Raw genomic sequence first — 10857 nt, 5'->3', positions numbered from 1 at the left:
CCCTGGGCAAGCACTCACTGCCCAGTGTCCGTGTCCATTGGTTATGCTAATACGCATGCATACAAGTCCTTTGGTTGCTCTCTAACCCGCCCCCCCACACACACACACATCCCCTGCCATTTGTCTCTGGATCTATTTTTGTTCATCAGTTTATGTATTTTTCCCCCCATTGATTTTTAGAGACAGTGGAAGGAAGGGGAAGAGACAGAGAGAAACATGGAGGTGAGAGAGACACATTGATTGGTTGCCTCTCCCACACGCCCCCACCAGGGCCAGGGATCCAGCCTGCAACCGAGGTAGGTGCGCTTGACTGGAATCCAACCTGAGACCCTTCGGTCTGAGGGCTGACACTCTAACCATTGAGCCAAACCAGCCCCCAGCCTCTCTCCCAGCTTCTGGGGGCTGCTGGAAACACCTGGGGTTCCTTGGCTTCATGGCTGAATAATGCTCCATTGCATGGACGGACTACATTCTACCTCCCTACTCATCTGTCATGGACAATTGAGTTGTTTCTGCCTTTTGACTGTTAGGCATAATATTGCTGTAAACAGTAGTGTACACAAAAGCAGAAAAGAGAAGAGCAAAATGCCCTTTGACAATAGAGTGCAACCTCGGTTCTCCAGCTTAATTCATTGTGGAAGGCGGTTCGAGAAGTGACTGTTCAAAAACCCAATCATTTTCCCATTAGAAAGAACGTGAATGGCCCCTGGCCAGGGTTTCTCAGTGGTTAGAGCGTTGGTCCCTGCACCAGAGTCATGGGTTTGATTCCTGGTCAAGGGCACGTCCCTGGGCTGCAGGCTTGTTCCTCAGCCCTGGTCAGGATGCCTGCGGGAGCCATCAATCGCTGTGTCTCTCACGCATGGATGTTTCTCTCTCTCTATCCTCTTCCCCTCCCTTGCACTCTCTCTAAAATACCAGCAGAAAAAATATCCTCGGGTGAGGATTAACAACAACAAAAATACTACATTGTAAACTGAATCGATTCATTCCAGACCCCCAACTGATTCCGTGTTAACATTTCTTATATGCAGTACATGTCTACTGTACGGTTTAATCTATAAACAAACACTTATTTTCTTAAATTTATCGAACGACCCCCACCAGCCTTAAAGGAGTCTCTGTTAGCACTCATTCCAGGGCGCCTTCAGGAAGTCAGGGTGCAGCTGCTTTGCTTTTCCACATATCACTGCCTCTGAAATACTGTCACCGGTAAGTGCTTTTCGTTTATCCAAATCAACACATTTTTGTTCCTCTTCAATTGTCTCTGATCAGTGTTTCTTTCACACCCTTAGCAGCATTAGCATGCTTTGATAGCTTCTTTATTTTTACTTTATCAGCACCCAATAGCTTCTTTAAAATTGTGTTCATTGTCCATTTCACCTGTAACAAAAGGGGAAAAAAACAAACCACAAAAATATTCACAGCACAGTTTCCTGAGATGTTAACAATGCAAGGTTTGGTGGTAAATGGACTCTTATTCTCGCCTTTGTTTGTGGCCTGAGAGATGCTTTTTGTCTTGCTGGTGGGTCAGCACGAAAGGGTTGTCCAGTTGAAAACTCAAGTTTTGTTTGACAACCAATAGACTTTTTTCTGTGAACAACTTGGTTGAGAACTAAATTGCTCCAGATGGGAGACATTTGAGAACTGAGGTTTGACTGTATTTGAGAATTAAAAACAAAACAAAACCATCATCAAGCCATTCAATGCTGAATTCCACACAAAGATAAGTCTCAGTCAAGGATGGTCACGCTCAAGGCTGAACTACATACAGTGTCAGCTTGCCTTGTAGGTGCAATAATTACTATACACTGAGTGGCCAGATTATTATGACCACCCCTTCAGTACAATGAAGTGAATTAGTTATGCAAATAATAATAATAATAATAATAATAAAACCTTGAGAATATTTGCTTAAGAAGTTTTCAATATTCAGTGTTTTTGGAAGTGTCAATGAAGTACTGATGGGGTGGTCATAATAGTCTGGCCGGTCAAATCTGGCCACGCGGTGTATAACCAGCTGGTGCCAAGTGTCAGCTGGGGTAAATAACTTTCCCTGATTTGGTTGGTGCCAGAACCCCGTCTGGGATGGTCTGGGTGGACTAAGTTCTGGAAATAATGATCAACAGTTGCTGGGGCCTCCTACAGGCATGTATTGTTCCAAACACACTCTGCGGGTCATTTTTTGCTCATGACGACCTCCTGTTGTAGGTTGGTACTATCACTCCCACTTTCCCGATGGGGAAACTGAGGCATAGAGAGCTGAGTAAATTGCCTCAGGCTGTATAATGAGCAAGTGGCAGATGTGGGATGTGCACCCAGGTAGTGTGGGTCCCTCCGCTGCCCAGGGAGCCTAGCCCTGAGAGCAGGGGCATCAGAATAGGAACAGTCCGGCTGGAGCCCTGGGTCACCGCAACGAAGGCAAAGCACAGGGCGTTCGGCAGAGACCCGCTTCCCGGAGGGACCCAGAAAACTCTCGGATCACGAATCTCCTGACTCAGCCATGCTTTCGCGCACTTCCTCTCTCTGCAGGGGACACCTTCCTGTCTATTGGTTGTCAAACAAAACTTGAGTTTTCAACTGGACAACCCTTTCGTGCCGACCCTCCCAGGTCGTTTCCTATGCTGTGGAGAGGGCTTCCTGATGTGCTCCAGGTACCCCACAGCTCCCCATACCCAGCTTCCTGGCTGACACCCTCCACCCCCCATCTTCATAGAGGCCGCCCTGTCCACTCTCGTTACCCACCTCTCCAGCGCAGGCCCCACTTGGCTGCCCACCGCTGGCCTTGCCCTTTCAATCTTGGCACTGCCTCCCTGGCTGTCTATCTGGCCAGAAAGGGTAGGGCCGAGTCCACTCCAACCCCCACCCGCACAGGCCCTGCTGCTGGAGGCTCCTAGTGAAACCGAGACAGGCAGCTGAACAAACTGGCAGCAATTGAGAGCAGATGCAGAAGGCAGGCCTCCTCCCCAGAAATGGCATATAGGCCTCAACTGTAGTCCAGCTCCAGACCCAGGAAAGCGGCAGAACCAGGTGGGCGGCACCAGGACCAGCTGCAATGACGGACCAATCGGTGGAGACCACAGGCCTGGAGGAGCACCCCTAGACACTGATGAATATTCTGCTGAAACGCTCCCCTGTCACCTCCCCTACGATTCCCGCCTGAGAAAGAGATAAAGCCTCAGACCAAGGACCCTGCTCCTGCTCTCCCTCTGGGAGCAGCCCCACCATTCCCTTTCCCTTCTTCTTCCCCCACTTCTTCTCCCCCCGCCCCCCGCAGGCATGCATCTCCCAAACCCTAAGGACCCCATCAGGCTCGCAACCAGGGGAGCAATGGGCAGCAGCAGCTTGTCCTGAACCTGATCCCCAGGCCCCGTTTCCTCTGACTTCCCACGAGCGAGGGCAGCCCAGCCTGGGCTCTCCTGTTGCTTCTTCGCTAAGCCCTGTGTCTCACTGTCCCCACTTTAGTAAGTGTCCCCCACAGTCACCTAGACTCGTATTGTGAAATGTTTCCTGCACGAAGCCAGGAACCCACATGCTACCGGCCGTCCTGGGCAGGCTCGCCAACTGCCAAGGTCCCCTTCCCAGTAACGAAAGGATGAAGCATCTTATCACAAAGAGCTGGATAGTTAAAAAAAATATATTTATATTGATTTCAGAGAGGAAGGGAGAGGGAGAGATAGATAGAAACATCAATGATGAGAGGGAATCACTGATTGGGTGCCTCCTGTATGCCCCCCACTGGGGACCAAGCCCACAACCCTGGCATGTGCCCCTGACCGGAATTGAACCTGGGACCTTTCAGTCCGCAGGCCGACACTTTATCCACCGAGCCAAACCAGCTAGGGCCAGAGCTGGGTTTTTACACTCAATCTGGCCGGGGAGGAAGTGTAAAAAGTGTGAAAATGCCTGGGTCTGACTCAGTGGGCCAGGGCTGAGCAGAGGGTCCTTGTGGGACTGAATGAAGCACCCAGTCCCACTGCCCTTCTCCCACGGCCCACACCACCCGCCTCACTGTCCTCACAGCCTGTCATGTCCCCTCCTGCTTCTTGCACAGCTCCGTGTCCGTCCTGCACACCAATCCCTGGGACCCCCTCGCTGTGGCCATGGCAGGCGTCAGCCGGCACCCTCCTCCAATGGAATGCACTGCAGGGTGGAGACGCGGCCCTGCTGAAGCTGGCACGCCCCGCGCCTGTCTCCTGCACCCGCAGGCTGCCCCTCTGGCCTGGCTCAGCTCCTGCTCCCCTGAGGGCAGCCTCTGCTGGGTGACTGGCTACAGGAACATCAGGCCGAATGGTGGGTGAGACGCTGGGGTCTAGGGCTAGAGGCAGCTGCCCAAGGAGGAGCAGAAGGCACTGCAGGGTGCATGAGGCACCCCAGCCTTTTCTCTGCCTCTGACCCATCCCCGCAGGCCTGGTCCAGGCCTCATCCTGCCCACCCAGGCCTGCTTTAAATAGGCATCTGCCTCGTTGCCCACACAGATGAGCTGCCCTGCCCAGGGGACAGAACCTGTCAGGCCCTGCTGCTCCTGACTGTTTCCCAGAGAACGGGCACGGCCACACCTGCTGCCTAGCGGCCTCTGAGAGCCACCTTCCCTTCTCCCACTCGCCGTCCACTCTGCCTGCAGTGGCCCTGCCTGAGCCACAAAGGCTGTCACAGGCTCTAGGACCCGGAGCCCATCACCAAGGAGACGCTGTGCGCTGGATACCTCCAGGGCCAAACGGGCTTCTGCAAGGTCAGTCTCCCCTGGCCTGCGCTCCAGCCCCCGATGCCCTGGGGGAGCTGGGAGAGTCACCAGACTGACTCCTCTGGGCCTCAGCTCCCCATTCAGTATGTGGGTGAGGAAGCAGAGCCCCCATTCACAGGGGATCTGTGGTGCGCCTCCTCCGTGCTTAGCAAAAGGCTCCCCAAGTCACCCCTCTAGTCCTAAGTGACCCCGTTAGGCAGGCTGGGTCCTGGGCTGGAAGCACCTTATGGTCCAGCTCCATGAGGCTGGGGACTCGGTCTCATCCCAGCAACACCATGTGCACAGTGTGTGGCTCAGGGCTGGCGCTCAGGCTCTGGCTGTCCCAGGGTGTGAGCAGGTCCACAGGGGCAGAGGGACAGGGTCCAGGCGCAGAAATGCGATGTGGGTTATAAGGGAGGCAGCAGGCCTCAGAGGAAGCACTCAGACTTGCAATAATAATAAAGTGATTGGATCTGAGCTCTGCTCTGTAAGAGGCTCCGCCCCATGCCTCCCTGGGTGGGGCCAAGTTCCGCAGCCACAGAGACAGGGAGCTGGGCGCTGCAGGAGGGCGCTGTGCACTGTCTCCAGCCCCGCCATGGGCGCAGGGAGTCCCCAGGACCCCAGACGCAGCCCGTTGATCCCACAGGCCAGGCTGCCAAAGGCGGGGGAGTTTGGACTCCGTGCATCTGGGGGTGCAGGCACACCTCTCCTGGGGATCCCGCTGCGGTGGTCCAAGGGTCCCGCTGGGGCTCCTTCATCTCTCCCCTTCTTTCCTCTCCTCCCGCCAGGCGCAGACTAGGAGTCGGAGGTGCCGGTCACTGGGCCGGCTCAGGGATGGGGGCTGGCCCTGCCCCGGAAGCGGCTGGGGCCTTCAGACCTTAGACGCAGGGCGGGAAGAATTCAAGAAAGAGTCCGAGTGAGAGGGAAGCGGGTTTTATTCAGGAGGAGACAGGCTAGGACGCGGCTCCTGGAGATGGTCAGGGGTTGGGCGTGGTTGGCTTCACGGGGCTGGCTCTGCGGGGAAAGAAGGAAGGTGCGCGTGTGAGTGCGCACAGGCCCAGCTCCAGGCTGCGACCAGTCCGCGCCTGGGATTTTCCATGTTCCCAGTCTTTGAACTTTGTGGTGCCAAATTCTGCCCCTGCCTTTGGGTTGGGAGGGTGATCTTGTGATCTTGTTCCTAATGCGGTCCGTTCCGGAAGCGTCCTGGCGTTCGTCACCCCACCTTCTACCAGTGGAGTCAGTTTCTCCTCCATCCTGGATTGAGCTGTTTTTATAGTCCTTGTTGTTGACCTAGAGACCACAGCAGGGGTTTCCTGCCATGTGCTCTTCCCCTTCGGTCGTGTGTGTGTGTGTGTGTGTGTGTGTGTGAGAACCTGGGGGCTTATGGGCCTGTGATGTCTGCTCCTACGTCCTCATTCCACTTGTAGGGAGTTTTCCGAACTATCCTCATTCCCTCCTGACACTTCCATTCCTGGATGCTTTCAGGGGTGCTGAGGGAGGAGGGGCCTGAGAAGGGGCCACGTACTAAACCTACAAGCTCAAGGGGAGGCCTGTGTGGCAGCCCCACAGATTCAGAGACCTAAAGTAACCACCTAGGGTGGTCTGAAATGAAATTTTTTTTTTTTTTGGTTAATTCTCACCTGAGGATATTTTTTCCATCATTTTTCTTAGAGAGAGTGGAAGGGAAATGGTGGGGAGGGAGAAACATCGATATGAGAAAGACACATCCATAGGATGCCTCCCACATGAGCCCCCAGTCGGGGCAGGGATCCTGCAACCCAGGAATCAAACCGGTGACTCCTTGGTCCATGGGCCGATGTGCTAACCACTGAGTGACCGGTGAGGGCTGAAATGAAAGCTTTTTAATTAAAAGCAGCCCGTGGTGGGTAGTCACTTTCTAATGTTATGGTCATAACTCGTTAATATTGGAATTGTATCCTAGAAGTGACAAATTTGACAAGGTTAAAAAGGCATGGGCCAAAATGAGAATGGTGGCAACTAAAGATCTGAGGCGAGGTAAGGACCAGCTGGTAGAGGAAAGGACCAACCTTACGGCGTCTCAGATTAAGTTGGCGGAGGGTTTCCCTGGGCGAAGGGGTGTAGCCATGTTGCCTGATCATAAATCTTTTTCATCCTCTTCAGCCTCTCCAGTGGTGTTACTGTGGGTGTAACAGGTTTCATCAATGACAGCACAGATCCCCCTCTGGTGGCCGCTGGCGGGTACTACCGCTACCTCCCTGCAGTGTTAGGGCCCTCAGGAGCCCTAAAATCTCCTCATGGGGTTTTATGGAGGAATTTTTAGCTGTTAAGAGCTCTCTTGTTTCCCTGGATCTAAGGGGATCCTAAGATCTCCTTCCTGAAGCAGGTCTCTCTGGCTTTTTTAGGCAGGAAGGGGAAAGGGTCAAAGGTTCCCTCTGAGTCTTTTATTTCCTAATAAACAGTCCCAATCAGTATCCCCAAAAAGCAGCTTCAGGGTGGCAGAATTTTGGTCCCTTCAGTCCCACCTTTGAGACTTTAAATAATAAAGTTTCACATTCTAGAAGCTAAATTAGTAGATTGCTACATGTTTCATTGACTCAATCATTCCGTTCGAATAAGTCATTTCAGTTAAATTGATGAATCTCATCTCAGGAAGTGGTGATGCAGCTGGGCTCCCCAAGTGAGGCCTGTATTGTGTAAGCAAGCAATCAGACATTAATAAGGGGTGTGTCTATGAAAACAGAAGGAAAAGGGGTTAATGATGAGAGCAGATAATAAACCAGTTTCTGAGTCTGGAAGGCTGCCAGTCGAGAAGATTTCTAGATGTACTAGTAAGGCTCCAAGTTTATTTGCTGGAATGAAGGCAGGCAGTGACCACCCGATAGCCTCTCCTGGTTGCAGTTTGAATGTCTCTAGTGATGTCCTCGGGTGCTCAAGACAATTCTGCACGGCTTACACAGCATCAGCCACTGAGGCTGTTTAAGTGTGAGCTGCAGTGGTGATTTCTCAGGTTTACGCCATGTCCTTTAGCTTAGTCTGCAATTGCAAGGCTCAAGTTTTAGTTCTCAGTAATTTCAAGTCAAAGGATGGGAGGAAAAAATAAAACAATTCTTGTTTATCCTGGTTATTTGCAAGTATTTTATGAATCCAGTTAAATTCCTTAGAGTTCTATAAGTCTTCATCCAGTTCAAAGGTATGATATGAAAATTTATTCTCAGAAACCTATATTTTAGAAAAAGCCTCTTAAAATTCAAATCCTTTCCAGGGATCTTCTGAAGATGTAACATATTTGCAAAAGCATCAGAGTAAAACCATGACAAAAAAAAACAAACAAACAAAACAACAACTTAAAATGTCATGGCTATAGATCTGATTATAATGCAACTAAAAAAGGAAATTACTTCTCAGTAACATTTTAAAATAACAATTAGACTTACAAATGACATTGTAGACCTTTGGAGATTTTTATATAATCTCTAAAACATCCACTTTAATAATAAAACCATGTATAAAGCTCTGGCCAAGTCGCTCAGTTGGCTAGAGCAGCGGTTGCCAACCAGTGGTCTGTGAGTTCTGAAAGGTTGGAGGCCACTGGGCTAGAGCATTGTCCCAATACACCAAGGTTGCGGGTTTGATCTCTGGTCAGGGCACATACAAGAAGCAACCAATGATGCATAAATAAGTGGAACAACAAATTGATGTCTGTTTCTCTCTCTCTCAAAAACAATAAATAAAATTTAAAAATATATGTATACAAATAGAGCATAGTTATTAGTTATGTATTTGACAAAGCTTCCCATGCACTTTAAGCATATCAAACAGACCTAATTAGTTTTAAATTTCTCTTTTATAAGGAGAGAGAACAAATCCTTGAGGTATTCCAGGGGCCCATAGGAGTCATCCAAAGCCATTTCTAGGTTAAGAAAAAGTCTCTTAAAATTTAAACCCTGGAAAGGTTATCAAACGTACTTGACCAAAAGATCATGTATCATTATGAAATATTATAAAATTATTTATTCACCCAAAGTGACAATAAAAGAGATCAAACATAAATACAGGCTAGCAAAACTTTAGTTCTTAGGATTGAAAGGATGAATTTCTTAAGTAATCAAGTAGCTGATTAACACAATATAACTCTTTTAATAAAACAGAATCTTTCTTTCTAGGCAGATACAGGAAAAACTTTTTCCCCTTAAAAGACTGAAAAAGAACTAAACCAATTCTGTATTAGCTTACCTTTTGTATTTAAACTAGAGGCCCACTGCACGAATTCATGCACCAGTGGGGTCCCTCAGCCTTGCCTGCGGGATCGGGCCTTAACCAGCTCTCCGACATCCCCCGAGAGGTCCCGGATTGTGAGAGGGAGCAGGCCAGGCCGAGGGACCCCACTGGTGCACGATCAGGGCCGGGGAGGGACACGGGAGATTGGCCAGCCGGGGAGGGACTGGGGGAGGGCTCCAGGGCATGTCCGGCTCCTCTTGCTCAGTCCCGATTGGCCGGACCCCAGCAGCAAGCTAACCTACTGGTTGGAGCATCTGCCCCCTGGTGGTCAGTGCACGTCATAGCAAGCAGTTGAGCAGCCTTAGCATATCATTAGCATACTATGCTTTGATTGCTTGAACAGACGACCGGACACTTATCATATTAAGCTTTTATTATATAGGATTCATTTACTTAATTAAATTTATTCCAATATTATTTAGCTTAACCATATACAATTTCCTTTCAAGATTTCTCTTCACAAACCTTCTACAACTTTCCTAGTCCCTTTTCGTTTGCCTTTTCTCAACTCATTCAGAAATAACCAACTTTAGAACAAGCCATTTTCTTCCTATTTCCTTAAAAGGTACCTTTCATTACCAAAACCATACATTTTCTTTCCAATTTAATGCGGATTCTTAACTCTTAGAAACCTTAATCTCTAGCGACAACTAAATAGTAAGTATTCTTTAGATTGGCAACTTTATGAATACATTTCATAACTTATAGAAAGAAACAGGTTCTTTTATTGGCAAATACATTCACATTTTCAAGAGACATACTTCAAACAAATTATAATATACTCATTAACATCCAAATCCATTTTTAGTTTCTGTGTAATAAGAAGCCCACAGTAGGTAAACATAGATCAATCAATGTTTTAGTATTCCATGTTATCTCAAAATGTCCAGATAGTCAGTAATTTTTGTCATTTAACTTAACTTAGCAAAACTCTAAAGTTTCAAGTTACCAAAGACTTTGGAAAACTGTGCTTAGTAATATGTAATTATTACTGAAAAGCTTTATATAAAAAAACTCTTTACTTTAGTTATAACTATTTATTAGTTCTTAGCAATTCTATGATATTTCAAAGTCAATTATTACCCAAGACATATTCTTGACAAATTTTGTAACAGAGATAAATAACATGAACTTAGTTTTGTAAACCCAGGAAAAGCAAACATATATTTCATGTTAATAACTCTAAAAGAATCAGACTTAAGCCAGCTTTAACATAAAATATTTTCCCAGATCATATGATCATGAAAAACATTTGGGATCGTTTCTATTTCTTAATTTATAAAAGCATTTAATTCATTTAAGCCAATAAAATATTACAACCTAGTAATTGCAATCCAGAGGCAGAAAACACATCAGACACAATATATGAACACAGACATCACAAATTAACACATAAAGAGAATCAAACCCTAATAAGTAGAGAAGACACAGATTTTTCGTTTGCCCTTGACAACTTTTAGGGCGGCTGAAGAAGAGGGAGGGAAGATCTCAGGAGGGGCAACTTTAGCTGCTTGTGCTTTTTATTTTACTTCTTTAAAACAATTGCCTTTTTCTTTTTTAAAAATATATTTCTATTTATTTTAGAGAGGAAGGAAAAGAGAGAGAGAGAGAGAGAGAGAGAGAGCGAAACATCAATGAAAGAGAATCAGTGATCAGCTGCTTCCTGCAGTGGGGATGGAGCCCACAACCCGGGCATGTGCCTGACTGGGAATCGAACAATGGCCTCCTGGTTTCTAGGTGGACACTCAACCACTGAGCCACGCTGGCTGGACTGCTCATGGTTTTTTGTTTGTTTGTTTGTTTTTTCAATATATTTTTATTGATTTCAGAGGAAGAGAGAGGAGAGAGCAATAGAAACATCAATGATGAGAGAAAAT

At 48.0% G+C, this 10857-nt stretch overlaps 1 long non-coding RNA gene across 1 annotated transcript in view; it reads right to left on the bottom strand.

Moving 5' to 3' along the window:
• Positions 1 to 5670: 5670 nt before the first annotated feature.
• LOC102259219 overlaps positions 5671 to 10857 on the bottom strand; it is a 6175-nt gene continuing 988 nt past the window's right edge. The window contains exons 2-3 of the long non-coding RNA XR_313826.1: positions 6769 to 6879; positions 5671 to 5734 (exon numbers count right to left, since the gene is read on the bottom strand). This is a non-coding gene — a long non-coding RNA (uncharacterized LOC102259219). The remainder of the gene's footprint in view (positions 5735 to 6768; positions 6880 to 10857) is intronic.

Source organism: Myotis brandtii, unplaced genomic scaffold (genome assembly GCF_000412655.1).
Source record: "Myotis brandtii unplaced genomic scaffold, ASM41265v1 scaffold317, whole genome shotgun sequence".
NCBI lineage: Eukaryota > Metazoa > Chordata > Mammalia > Chiroptera > Vespertilionidae > Myotis > Myotis brandtii.
The sequence above is the reverse complement of the archived record's forward strand: the minus strand, read 5'-3'. Positions and strand labels throughout refer to the sequence as shown.